The sequence below is a fragment of the Coenobita brevimanus genome, chromosome 103 (genome assembly GCF_032717465.1).
Source record: "Coenobita brevimanus isolate Jiangsu-jjx chromosome 103, ASM3271746v2, whole genome shotgun sequence".
Taxonomy (NCBI): domain Eukaryota; kingdom Metazoa; phylum Arthropoda; class Malacostraca; order Decapoda; family Coenobitidae; genus Coenobita; species Coenobita brevimanus.
Window position 1 is genome coordinate 28,463,382 of NC_137056.1, and position 16,311 is coordinate 28,479,692.

Sequence of the window (16,311 nt, forward strand, 5' to 3'; positions counted from 1 at the left end):
TGTTTCCATGAAGTACCTTAGGTAAATGTATCCTATACCATATGCCCGTCGGTCGGTATGTACTACTGAACGGCTTTATAAGAAGGAAATATACACTGGGTTTATTCAGATAATAAAGGATCCCTCTGTGTCTCACAGACTATACTAGATTATTTTGTCATGGTAAAGCTGAAGATGAAATTGATGTATATTTGAAGGAAGAGACTGGAAGATCTGAATAGAGGGGTCACTGGAAGTTGTCGGCGTTGGCGTAAGAATCAGGAAAATAAAGAAAACGAAAAGAAAGATTACAATTTTTTTATTTTTCATTTTATGTTTGAAAAATTTTGAATTTTTTAACAAGTATCTCATTTTTATTAAGATCAATTAAGTCTCATGATACTCAGCCAATCAGCCGTTAGCTGCGCGTTCTCTTAGATCCCCCTTCACTGCCTTCACCAGGTGATACACGGCAGCTGCAACCGACACCACCAGCCCTACAGGCACCACAACAACCACCAATCCGAGACCCAAGACCTGGAAACATACCTGTAGGGCATACAGTCCCACCCCTTTCACTATCATCAAACTAATCCTACCCACTCTCACCCCCACCCTCTTGAGCTCCTTCCTCACCTTTTCACCCACTCTCAGCATCTTCATCCCACCCGCACAGTCAGGGGACTAATGACGGGTCAGCAAGTATCGCTCTGTCACTCAGTTGTGTGGAAATGCTGCCAGGATTCGAACCAGCGTTTGACCAGCTAGTGCGATGAATATAACAGCACAACCAACCAACTGAGCTATAGAGCAGTCTAAAACTCTGCACTTTGGAAGGTGTATTTCAGCGTCTAAATCTCCATGACTTTTTAAAATAAATTAAATATTGCGAGGATTCGAACTAGCGCTTACAACTGCGTGACTACAGCAGCTTACCAAGTGAGCTATTTAGGAACCCAATATTTTTATCCTTTGGAAGGTATATTTAAGCGTCTAATTCTGCAAGATTTTTAGTCATAAAGGTTATGACAATTATGGGACACGACCCGGGGCGTACTGTATAAAATTTCGGTCACTCACCTCACCCACCATACTGTTGGGCTGGTGTGGGTGCAAAACTGTACATAAAGTATCTACGTTCCTGCCTTTACACATATATAGTGTAATATCATTGACACTGAATCAGTAAACTGACTGTGCCTGTACTGGGCGAGATTTACTAAATGTACTTGAAAAAAATATTTGTTTCCACTCACAGTGTGATGTGCTCGTGATGAGAAGAATTAAAATGTTGCAAAAATTCTATCATCATCATCATCATCATCAATCATCATCATCAATCATCATCATCATCAATCATCATCATCATCATCAATCGTCATCATCAATCATCATCATCATCATCAATCATCATTAATCATCATCAATCATCATCATCAATCATCATCATCAATCATCATCATCATCAATCATCATCATCATCATCAATCATCATCATCATCAATCATCATCATCAATCATCATCATCAATTGTCATCATCGTCATCAATCATCATCATCAATCATCATCATTAATCATCATCATCAATCATCATCATCATCATCAATCATCATCATCAATAATCATCATCATCAATCATCATCAATCATCATCATCAATAATCATCATCACCAATCATCATCATCAATCATCATCATCATCATCAATCATCATCAACGATCATTAATGATTAATCATCATCAATCATCATCATCAATCATCAATCATCATCAATCATCATCATCATCAATCATCATCATCAATCATCATCACCATCATCATCAATCATCATCAATCATCATCATCATCATCATCATCATCATCATCATTATCATCTAATCCTGCATCTAAATAAAATAAAAGTTGTATATCCCTGCATCATGCCTGGGTATTGGGCATGCTGTTTGCGTCTATGTTACACCGCGGTCTTTCCCACTGCACATGTTGTTGATGACTGAGGATTATTGCTCGAAAATTACCATTTATATGGAGAACATTTAATTATCATTTGTGCATAAATAATGTACTTTATGCATATTGTCCTCTACACCTAAGTATTACGAAGTGGTTTTATTGTTTACCGAATACTCTGTGTGTTTCCATGAAGTACCTTAGGTAAATGTATCCTATACCATATGCCCGTCGGTCGGTATGTACTACTGAACAGGTTCATAAGAAGGAAATATACACTGGGTTTATTCAGATAATAAAGGATCCCTCTGTGTCTCACAGACTATACTAGATTATATTGTCATGGTAAAGCTGAAGATGAAATTGATGTATATTTGAAGGAAGAGACTGGAAGATCTGAATAGAGGGGTCACTGGAAGTTGTCGGCGTTGGCGTAAGAATCAGGAAAATAAAGAAAACGAAAAGAATAATTAATTTTTTTTAATTTTTCATTTTATGTTTGAAAATTTTTGAATTTTTTAACAAGAATCTCATTTTTATTAAGATCAATTAAGTCTCATGATACTCAGCCAATCAGCCGTTAGCTGCGCGTTCTCTTAGATCCCTCTTCACTGCCTTCACCAGGTGATACACGGCAGCTGCAACCGACACCACCAGCCCTACAGGCACCACAACAACCACCAATCCGAGACCCAAGACCTGGAAACATACCTGTAGGGCATACAGTCCCACCCCCTTCACTATCATCAAACTAATCCTACCCACTCTCACCCCCACCCTCTTGAGCTCCTTCCTCACCTTCTCACCCACTCTCAGCATCTTCATCCCACCCGCACAGTCAGGGGACTAATGACGGGTCAGCAAGTATCGCTCTGTCACTCAGTTGTGTGGAAATGCTGCCAGGATTCGAACCAGCGTTTGACCAGCTAGTGCGATGAATATAACAGCACAACCAACCAACTGAGCTATAGAGCAGTCTAAAACTCTGCACTTTGGAAGGTGTATTTCAGCGTCTAAATCTCCATGACTTTTAAAATAAATTAAATATTGCGAGGATTCGAACTAGCGCTTACAACTGCGTGACTACAGCAGCTTACCAAGTGAGCTATTTAGGAACCCAATATTTTTATCCTTTGGAAGGTATATTTAAGCGTCTAATTCTGCAAGATTTTTAGTCATAAAGGTTATGACAATTATGGGACACGACCCGGGGCGTACTGTATAAAATTTCGGTCACTCACCTCACCCACCATACTGTTGGGCTGGTGTGGGTGCAAAACTGTACATAAAGTATCTACGTTCCTGCCTTTACACATATATAGTGTAATATAATTGACACTGAATCAGTAAACTGACTGTGCCTGTACTGGGCGAGATTTACTAAATGTACTTGAAAAAAATATTTGTTTCCACTCACAGTGTGATGTGCTCGTGATGAGAAGAATTAAAATGTTGCAAAAATTCATCATCATCATCATCAATCATCATCATCATCAATCATCATTATCAATCATCATCATCAATCGTCATCATCGTCATCAATCATCATCATCATCAACCATCATCATTAATCATCATCATCAACCATCATCATCATCATCAATCATCATCATCAATCATCATCATCATCATCAATCATCATCATCATCAATCATCATCATCAATCGTCACCATCGTCATCAATCATGATCATCAATCATCATCATCATCATCATCATCAATCATCATCATTAATCATCATCATCAATCATCATCATCATCATCAATCATCATCATCAATAATCATCATCATCAATCATCATCAATCATCATCATCAATAATCATCATCACCAATCATCATCATCAATCATCATCATCATCATCATCAATCATCATCAACGATCATCAATCATTAATCATCATCAATCATCATCATCAATCATCAATCATCATCAATCATCATCATCATCAATCATCATCATCAATCATCATCACCATCATCATCAATCATCATCATCATCATCATCATCATCATCATTATCATCTAATCCTGCATCTAAATAAAATAAAAGTTGTATATCCCTGCATCATGCCTGGGTATTGGGCATGCTGTTTGCGTCTATGTTACACCGCGTCTTTCCCACTGCACATGTTGTTGATGACTGAGGATTATTGCTCGAAAATTACCATTTATATGGAGAACATTTAATTATCATTTATGCATAAATAATGTACTTTATGCATATTGTCCTCTACACCTAAGTATTACGAAGTGGTTTTATTGTTTACCGAATACTCTGTGTGTTTCCATGAAGTACCTTAGGTAAATGTATCCAATACCATATGCCCGTCGGTCGGTATGTACTACTGAACAGGTTCATAAGAAGGAAATATACACTGGGTTTATTCAGATAATAAAGGATCCCTCTGTGTCTCACAGAGTATACTAGATTATATTGTCAGGGTAAAGCTGAAGATGAAATTGATGTATATTTGAAGGAAGAGACTGGAAGATCTGAATAGAGGGGTCACTGGAAGTTGTCGGCGTTGGCGTAAGAATCAGGAAAATAAAGAAAACGAAAAGAAAGATTACAATTTTTATATTTTTCATTTTATGTTTGAAAAATTTTGAATTTTTTAACAAGAATCTCATTTTTATTAAGATCAATTAAGTCTCATGATACTCAGAAAATCACCCGTGAGCCGCGCGTTCTCTTAGATCCCTCTTCACTGCCTTCACCAGGTGATACACGGCAGCTGCAACCGACACCACCAGCCCTACAGGCACCACAACAACCACCAATCCGAGACCCAAGACCTGGAAACATACCTGTAGGGCATACAGTCCCACCCCCTTCACTATCATCAAACTAATCCTACCCACTCTCACCCCCACCCTCTTGAGCTCCTTCCTCACCTTCTCACCCACTCTCAGCATCTTCATCCCACCCGCACAGTCAGGGGACTAATGACGGGTCAGCAAGTATCGCTCTGTCACTCAGTTGTGTGGAAATGCTGCCAGGATTCGAACCAGCGTTTGACCAGCTAGTGCGATGAATATAACAGCACAACCAACCAACTGAGCTATAGAGCAGTCTAAAACTCTGCACTTTGGAAGGTGTATTTCAGCGTCTAAATCTCCATGACTTTTTAAAATAAATTAAATATTGCGAGCATTCGAACCAGCGCTTGCAACTCCGTGAGTACAGCAGCTTACTAAGTGAACTATTTAGGAACCCAATATTTTTTTGATTTAGAAGGTATATTTAAGAGTCTAATTCTGCAAGATCTTTAGTCATAAAGGTTATGACAATTATGTGACTCGACCCGTAGCCTACTGTATAAATTTTCAGTCACTCACCTCACCCACCATACAGTATTTTTTTTAAATTATTTTTTTTACGTGTCCGAATCTGGGCAAAGGCTCAGGGTCTATTTCTTGGGGGCAATGGCCCATCCCAAGGCCCAGTAGTCCTCCTACACCTCCACATGTCACCACTTCGGCGCTAACACCCACCGTCCATATTGAATACATGCTAGGTCTGTCTCATACAGGACTAGTGTACTGGTATTAGCGGGAGTACTTTTACGACATGTCGGCGGGTCATCCGGTAGATCATGAAAGTCTGCTTTTTAGTGGGTGCAAAACTGTACTTAAAGTATCTACGTTCCTGCCTTTACACATATATAGTGTAATATCATTGACACTGAATCAGTAAACTGACTGTGCCTGTACTGGGCGAGATTTACTAAATGTACTTGAAAATAATATTTGTTTCCACTCACAGTGTGATGTGCTCGTGATGAGAAGAATTAAAATGTTGCAAAAATTCTATCATCATCATCATCATCATCAATCATCATCATCAATCATCAATCATCATCATCATCAATCGTCATCATCAATCATCATCATCATCAATCATCATTAATCATCATCAATCATCATCATCAATCATCATCATCATCATCATCATCATCATCATCATCATCATCATCATCATCATCATCATCATCATCATCATCATCATCATCATCATCATCATCATCATCATCATCATCATCATCATCATCATCATCATCATCATCATCATCATCATCAACCATCATCATCATCATCAATCATCATCATCATCATCATCATCATCATCATCATCATCAATCATCATCATCATCAATCATCATCATCAATCGTCATCATCGTCATCAATCATCATCATCAATCATCATCATCATCATCAATCATCATCATTAATCATCATCATCAATCATCATCATCATCATCAATCATCATCATCATCATCAATCATCATCATCAATCATCATCATCAATCATCATCATCATCAATCATCATCATCATCAATCATCATCATCATCATCATCATCAATCATCATCATCATCAATCATCATCATCAATCATCATCATCAATTGTCATCATCATCATCATCATCATCATCATCATCATCATCATCATCATCATCATCATCATCATCATCATCATCATCATCATCATCATCATCATCATCATCATCATCATCATCATCATCATCATCATCATCATCATCATCATCATCATCATCATCATCATCATCATCATCATCATCATCAATCATCATCATCAATAATCATCATCACCAATCATCATCATCAATCATCATCATCATCATCAATCATCATCAACGATCATCAATCATTAATCATCATCAATCATCATCATCAATCATCAATCATCATCAATCATCATCATCATCAATCATCATCATCAATCATCATCACCATCATCATCAATCATCATCAATCATCATCATCATCATCATCATCATCATCATCATCATCATGTAATCCTGCATCTAAATAAAATAAAAGTTGTATATCCCTGCATCATGCCTGGGTATTGGGCATGCTGTTTGCGTCTATGTTACACCGCGGTCTTTCCCACTGCACATGTTGTTGATGACTGAGGATTATTGCTCGAAAATTACCATTTATATGTGGAGAACATTTAATTATCATTTGTGCATAAATAATGTACTTTATGCATATTGTCCTCTACACCTAAGTATTACGAAGTGGTTTTATTGTTTACCGAATACTCTGTGTGTTTCCATGAAGTACCTTAGGTAAATGTATCCTATACCATATGCCCGTCGGTCGGTATGTACTACTGAACAGGTTCATAAGAAGGAAATATACACTGGGTTTATTCAGATAATAAAGGATCCCTCTGTGTCTCACAGACTATACTAGATTATATTGTCATGGTAAAGCTGAAGATGAAATTGATGTATATTTGAAGGAAGAGACTGGAAGATCTGAATAGAGGGGTCACTGGAAGTTGTCGGCGTTGGCGTAAGAATCAGGAAAATAAAGAAAACGAAAAGAATAATTAATTTTTTTTAATTTTTCATTTTATGTTTGAAAATTTTTGAATTTTTTAACAAGAATCTCATTTTTATTAAGATCAATTAAGTCTCATGATACTCAGCCAATCAGCCGTTAGCTGCGCGTTCTCTTAGATCCCTCTTCACTGCCTTCACCAGGTGATACACGGCAGCTGCAACCGACACCACCAGCCCTACAGGCACCACAACAACCACCAATCCGAGACCCAAGACCTGGAAACATACCTGTAGGGCATACAGTCCCACCCCCTTCACTATCATCAAACTAATCCTACCCACTCTCACCCCCACCCTCTTGAGCTCCTTCCTCACCTTCTCACCCACTCTCAGCATCTTCATCCCACCCGCACAGTCAGGGGACTAATGACGGGTCAGCAAGTATCGCTCTGTCACTCAGTTGTGTGGAAATGCTGCCAGGATTCGAACCAGCGTTTGACCAGCTAGTGCGATGAATATAACAGCACAACCAACCAACTGAGCTATAGAGCAGTCTAAAACTCTGCACTTTGGAAGGTGTATTTCAGCGTCTAAATCTCCATGACTTTTTAAAATAAATTAAATATTGCGAGGATTCGAACCAGCGCTTGCAACTGCGTGAGTACAGCAGCTTACCAAGTGAACTATTTAGGAACCCAATATTTTTATGCTTTGGAAGGTATATTTCAGCGTCTAATTCTGCAAGATTTGAAGTCAAAAAGGTTATGACAATTATGGGACTCGACCCGGGGCCTACTGTATAAATTTTCAGTGACTCACCTCACCCACCATACAGTATTTTTTTTTTTTTAATAATTTTTTTTACGTGTCCGAATCTGGGCAAAGGCTCAGGGTCTATTTCTTGGGGGCAATGGCCCATCCCAAGGCCCAGTAGTCCTCCTACACCTCCACATGTCACCACTTCGGCGCTAACACCCACCGTCCATATTGAATACATGCTACGTCTGTCTCATACAGGAACTAGTGTACTGGTATTAGCGGGAGTACTTTTACGACATGTCGGCGGGTCATCCGGTAGATCATGAAAGTCTGCTTTTTAGTGGGTGCAAAACTGTACTTAAAGTATCTACGTTCCTGCCTTTACACATATATAGTGAAATATCATGGACAGTGAAACAGTAAATTGACTGTGCCTGTATAGGGCGAGATTTAATAAATGTACTTGAAAATAATATTTGTTTCCACTCACAGTGTGATGTGCTCGTGATGAGAAGAATTAAAATGTTGCAAAAATTCTATCATCATCATCATCATCATCAATCATCATCATCATCATCATCATCATCATCATCATCATCATCATCATCGTCATCATCAATCATCATCATCATCATCATCATCATCATAATCATCATCAATCATCATCATCAATCATCATCATCATCATCATCATCATCATCATCATCATCATCATCATCATCATCATCATCATCATCATCATCATCATCATCAATCATCATCATCAATCGTCATCATCGTCATCATCATCATCATCATCATCATCATCATCATCATCATCATCATCATCATCATCAATCATCATCATCATCATCATCATCATCATCATCATCATCATCATCATCATCATCATCATCATCAATCATCATCATCAATCATCATCATCAATCGTCATCATCATCATCAATCATCATCATCAATCATCATCATCATCATCATCATCATCATTAATCATCATCATCAATCATCATCATCATCATCAATCATCATCATCATCAACCATCATCAATCATCATCATTAATAATCATCATCATCAATCATCAATCATCATCATCATCATCATCATCAATCATCATCAACGATCATCAATCATCAATCATCATCAATCATCATCATCAATCATCAATCATCATCAATCATCAATCATCATCAATCATCATCATCAATCATCATCATCATCATCATCATCATCATCATCATCATCATCATCATCATCATCATCATCATCATCATCATCATCTACTAAATAAAATAAAAGTTGTATATCCCTGCATCATGCCTGGGTATTGCGCATGCTGTTTGCGTCTATGTTACACAGCGGTCTTTCCCACTGCACATGTTGTTGATGACTGAGGATTATTGCTCGAAAATTACCATTTATATGTGGAGAACATTTAATTATCATTTGTGCATAAATAAAGTACTTGATGCACATTGTCCTCTACACCTAAGTATTACGAAGAGGTTATATTGTGTACCGAATACTCTGTGTGTTTCCATAAAGTACCTTAGGTAAATGTATCCTATACCATATGCCCGTCGGTCGGTATGTACTACTGAACAGGTTCATAAGAAGGAAATATACACTGGGTTTATTCAGATAATAAAGGATCCCTCTGTGTCTCACAGACTATACTAGATTATATTGTCATGGTAAAGCTGAAGATGAAATTGATGTATATTTGAAGGAAGAGACTGGAAGATCTGAATAGAGGGGTCAGTGGAAGTTGTCGGCGTTGGCGTAAGAACAAGGAAAATAAAGAAAACGAAAAGAAAGATTACATTTTTTTTATTTTTCATTTTATGTTTGAAAAATTTTGAATTTTTTAACAAGTATCTCATTTTTATTAAGATCAATTAAGTCTCATGATACTCAGCCAATCAGCCGTGAGCCGCGCGTTCTCTTAGATCCCTCTTCACTGCCTTCACCAGGTGATACACGGCAGCTGTAACCGACACCACCAGCCCTACAGGCACCACAACAACCACCAATCCGAGACCCAAGACCTGGAAACATACCTGTAGGGCATACAGTCCCACCCCCTTCACTATCATCAAACTAATCCTACCCACTCTCACCCCCACCCTCTTGAGCTCCTTCCTCACCTTCTCACCCACTCTCAGCATCTTCATCCCACCCGCACAGTCAGGGGACTAATGACATGTCAGCAAGTATCGCTGTATCACTCAGTTGTGTGGAAATGCTGGCAGGATTCGATCCAGCGTTTGACCAGCTAGTGCGATGAATATAACAGCACAATCAACCAACTGAGCTATAGAGCAGTCTAAAACTCTGCACTTTGGAAGGTGTATTTCAGCGTCTAAATTTCCATGACATTTTAAAATAAATTAAATATTGCCAGGATTCGAACAAGCGCTTGCAACTGCGTGAGTACAGAAGCTTACCAAGTGAGCTATTTAGGAACCCAATGTTTTATGCTTTGGAAGGTATATTTAAGCGTCTAATTCTGCAAGATTTTTAGTCAGAAAGGTTATGATAATTATGGGACTCGACCCGGGGCCTACTGTATAAATTTTCAGTGACTCACCTCACCCACCATACAGTATTTTTTTTTTTTTTAATTTATTTTTTTACGTGTCCGAATCTGGGCAAAGGCTCAGGGTCTATTTCTTGGGGGCAATGGCCCATCCCAAGGCCCAGTAGTCCTCCTACACCTCCACATGTCACCACTTCGGCGCTAACACCCACCGGCCATATTGAATACATGCTAGGTCTGTCTCATACAGGACTAGTGTACTGGTATTAGCGGGAGTACTTTTACGACATGTCGGCGGGTCATCCGGTAGATCATGAAAGTCTGCTTTTTAGTGGGTGCAAAACTGTACTTAAAGTATCTACGTTCCTGCCTTTACACATATATAGTGTAATATCATGGACACTGAATCATTAAACTGACTGTGCCTGTATAGGGTGAGATTTACTAAATGTACTTGAAAATAATATTTGTTTCCACTCACAGTGTGATGTGCTCGTGATGAGAAGAATTAAAATGTTTTAAAAATTATATCATCATCATCATCATCATCATCATCATCATCATCATCATCATCATCATCATCATCATCATCATCAATCGTCATCATCAATCATCATCATCATCAATCATCATTTATCATCATCAATCATCATCATCAATTATCATCATCAATCATCATCATCAATCATCATCATCATCATCATCATCATCATCATCATCATCATCATCATCATCATCATCATCATCATCATCATCATCATCATCATCATCATCAATCATCATCATTAATCATCATCATCAACCATCATCATCATCATCATCATCATCATCATCAATCATCATCATCATCATCATCATCATCATCATCATCATCATCAATCATCATCATCAATCATCATCATCATCATCATCATCATCATCATCATCATCATCATCATCATCAATCATCATCATCAATCATCATCATCATCATCATCATCATCATCATCAATCATCATCATCATCATCATCATCATCATCAATCATCATCATCATCATCATCATCATCATCATCATCATCATCATCATCATCATCATCATCATCATCATCAATCATCATCATCATCATCATCATCATCATCATCATCAATCATCATCATCATCATCATCATCATCAATCATCATCATCATCAATCATCATCATCATAATCATCATCATCATCATCATCATCATCATCATCATCATCATCATCATCATCATCATCATCAATCATCATCATCATCATCATCATCAATCATCATCATCAATCATCATCATCATCAATCATCATCATCAATCATCATCATCATCATCATCAATCATCATCATCATCATCAATCATCAATCATCATCAATCATCATCATCAATCATCAATCATCATCAATCATCAATCATCATCAATCATCATCAATCATCATCATCATCATCATCAATCATCATCAATTATCATCATCATCATCATCATCATCATCATCATCATCATCTAATCCTGCATCTAAATAAAATAAAAGTTGTATATCCCTGCATCATGCCTGGGTATTGGGCATGCCGTTTGCGTCTATGTTACACCGCAGTCTTTTCCACTGCACATGTTGTTGATGACTGAGGATTATTGCTCGAAAATTACCATTTGTATGTGGAGAACATTTAACTATCATTTGTGCATAAATAAAGTACTTGATGCACATTGTCCTCTACACCTAAGTATTACGAAGTGGTTATATTGTGTACCGAATACTCTGTGTGTTTCCATAAAGTACCTTAGGTAAATGTATCCTATACCATATGGCCGTCTGTCGGCATGTACTACTGAACAGGTTCATAAGAAGGAAATATACACTGGGTTTATTCAGATAATAAAGGATCCCTCTGTGTGTCACAGAATATACTAGATTATATTGTCATAGTAAAGCTGAAGATGAAATTGATGTATATTTGAAGGAAGAGACTGGAAGATCTGAATAGAGGGGTCACTGGAAGTTGTCGGCGTTGGCGTAACAACAAGGAAAATAAAGAAAACGAAAAGAAAGATTACAGTTTTTATATTTTTCATTTTATGTTTGAAAAATATTGAATTTTTTACCAAGTATCTCATTTTCATTAAGATCAATTAAGTCTCATGATACTCAGCCAGTCAGCCGTGAGAAGCGCGTTCTCTTAGATCCATCTTCACTGCCTTCACCAGGTGATACACGGCAGCTGTAAGCGACACCACCAGCTCTACAGGCACCACAACAACCACCAATCCGAGACCCAAGACCTGGAAACATACCTGTAGGGCATACAGTCCCACCCCCTTCACTATCATCAAACTAATCCTACCCACTCTCACCCCCACCCTCTTGAGCTCCTTCCTCACCTTCTCACCCACTCTCAGCATCTTCATCCCACCCGCACAGTCAGGGGACTAATGACATGTCAGCAAGTATCGCTGTATCACTCAGTTGTGTGGAAATGCTGGCAGGATTCGATCCAGCGTTTGACCAGCTAGTGCGATGAATATAACAGCACAATCAACCAACTGAGCTATAGAGCAGTCTAAAACTCTGCACTTTGGAAGGTGTATTTCAGCGTCTAAATTTCCATGACATTTTAAAATAAATTAAATATTGCGAGGATTCGAACAAGCGCTTGCAACTGCGTGAGTACAGAAGCTTACCAAGTGAGCTATTTAGGAACCCAATGTTTTATGCTTTGGAAGGTATATTTAAGCGTCTAATTCTGCAAGATTTTTAGTCAGAAAGGTTATGACAATTATGGGACTCGACCCGGGGCCTACTGTATAAATTTTCAGTGACTCACCTCACCCACCATACAGTATTTTTTTTTTTTTTTTTTTTTTTTTACGTGTCCGAATCTGGGCAAAGGCTCAGGGTCTATTTCTTGGGGGCAATGGCCCATCCCAAGGCCCAGTAGTCCTCCTACACCTCCACATGTCACCACTTCGGCGCTAACACCCACCGGCCATATTGAATACATGCTAGGTCTGTCTCATACAGGACTAGTGTACTGGTATTAGCGGGAGTACTTTTACGACATGTCGGCGGGTCATCCGGTAGATCATGAAAGTCTGCTTTTTAGTGGGTGCAAAACTGTACTTAAAGTATCTACGTTCCTGCCTTTACACATATATAGTGTAATATCATGGACACTGAATCAGTAAACTGACTGTGCCTGTATTGGGCGAGATTTATTAAATGTACTTGAAAATAACATTTGTCTCCACTCAGAGTGTGATGTGCTCGTGATGAGAAGAATTAAAATGTAAAAATTCTATCATCATCATCATCATCATCATCATCATCATCATCATCATCATCATCATCATCATCATCATCATCATCATCATCATCATCATCAATCATCATCATCATCATCATCATCATTAATCATCATCAATCATCATCATCAATCATCATCATCATCATCATCATCATCATCATCATCATCATCATCATCATCATCATCATCATCATCATCATCATCATCATCATCATCATCATCATCATCATCATCATCATCATCATCATCATCATCATCATCATCATCATCATCATCATCATCATCATCATCATCATCATCATCATCATCATCATCATCATCATCATCATCATCATCATCATCATCATCATCATCATCATCATCATCATCATCATCATCATCATCATCATCATCATCATCATCATCATCATCATCATCATCATCATCATCATCATCATCATCATAATCATCATCATCATCATCATCATCATCATCATCATCATCATCATCATCATCATCATCATCATCATCATCATCATCATCATCATCATCATCATCATCATCATCATCATCATCATCATCATCATCAATCATCATCATCATCATCATCATCATCATCATCATCATCATCATCATCATCATCATCATCAATCATCATCATCAATCATCATCATCATCATCAATCATCATCATCAATCATCATCATCATCAATCATCATCATTAATCATCATCATCAATCATCATCATCATCATCAATCATCATCATCAATCATCATCATCATCAACCATCATCAATCATCATCATTAATAATCATCATCATCAATCATCATCATCAATCATCATCATCATCATCATCAATCATCATCAACGATCATCAATCATTAATCATCATCAATCATCATCATCAATCATCATCAATCATCATCATCATCAATCATCATCATCAATCATCATCACCATCATCATCAATCATCATCAATCATCATCATCATCATCATCATCATCATCATCATCATCATCATGTAATCCTGCATCTAAATAAAATAAAAGTTGTATATCCCTGCATCATGCCTGGGTATTGCGCATGCTGTTTGCGTCTATGTTACACCGCGGTCTTTCCCACTGCACATGTTGTTGATGACTGAGGATTATTGCTCGAAAATTACCATTTATATGTGGAGAACATTTAATTATCATTTGTGCATAAATAATGTACTTTATGCATATTGTCCTCTACACCTAAGTATTACGAAGTGGTTTTATTGTTTACCGAATACTCTGTGTATTTCCATGAAGTACCTTAGGTAAATGTATCCTATACCATGTGCCCGTCGGTCGGTATGTACTACTGAACATGTTCATAAGAAAGAAATATACACTGGGTTATTCAGATAATAAAGGATCCCTCTGAGTCTCACAGACTATACTAGATTACATTGTAATGGTAAAGCTGAAGATGAAATTGGTGTATATTTGAAGAAAGAGACTGGAAGATTTGAATAGAGGGGTCACTGGAAGTTGTCGGCGTTGGCGTAAAAATCAGGAAAATAAAGAAAACGAAAAGAAAGATTACAAATTTTTTATTTTTCATTTTATGTTTGAAAAATTTTGAATTTTTTAACAAGTATCTCATTTTTATTAAGATCAATTAAGTCTCATGATACTCACCCAATCACCCGTGAGCCGCGCATTCTCTTAGATCCCTCTTCACTGCCTTCACCAGGTGATACACGGCAGCTGCAACCGACACCACCATCCCTACAGGCACCACAACAACCACCAATCCGAGCCCCAAGACCTGGAAACATACCTGTAGGGCATACAGTCCCACCCCCTTCACTATCATCAAACTAATCCTACCCACTCTCACCCCCACCCTCTTGAGCTCCTTCCTCACCTTCTCACCCACTCTCAGCATCTTCATCCCACCCGCACAGTCAGGGGACTAATGACATGTCAGCAAGTATCGCTGTATCACTCAGTTGTGTGGAAATGCTGGCAGGATTCAATCCAGCGTTTGACCAGCTAGTGCGATGAATATAACAGCACAATCAACCAACTGAGCTATAGAGCAGTCTAAAACTCTGCACTTTGGAAGGTGTATTTCAGCGTCTAAATTTCCATGACATTTTAAAATAAATTAAATATTGCGAGGATTCGAACAAGCGCTTGCAACTGCGTGAGTACAGAAGCTTACCAAGTGAGCTATTTAGGAACCCAATATTTTTTTGATTTAGAAGGTATATTTAAGCGTCTAATTCTGCAAGATCTTTAGTCATAAAGGTTATGACAATTATGGGACTCGACCCGGGCCCTACTGTATAAATTTTCAGTGACTCACCTCACCCACCATACAGTATTTTTTTTTTTTTTTTACGTGTCCGAATCTGGGCAAAGGCTCAGGGTCTATTTCTTGGGGGCAATGGCCCATCCCAAGGCCCAGTAGTCCTCCTACACCTCCACATGTCACCACTTCGGC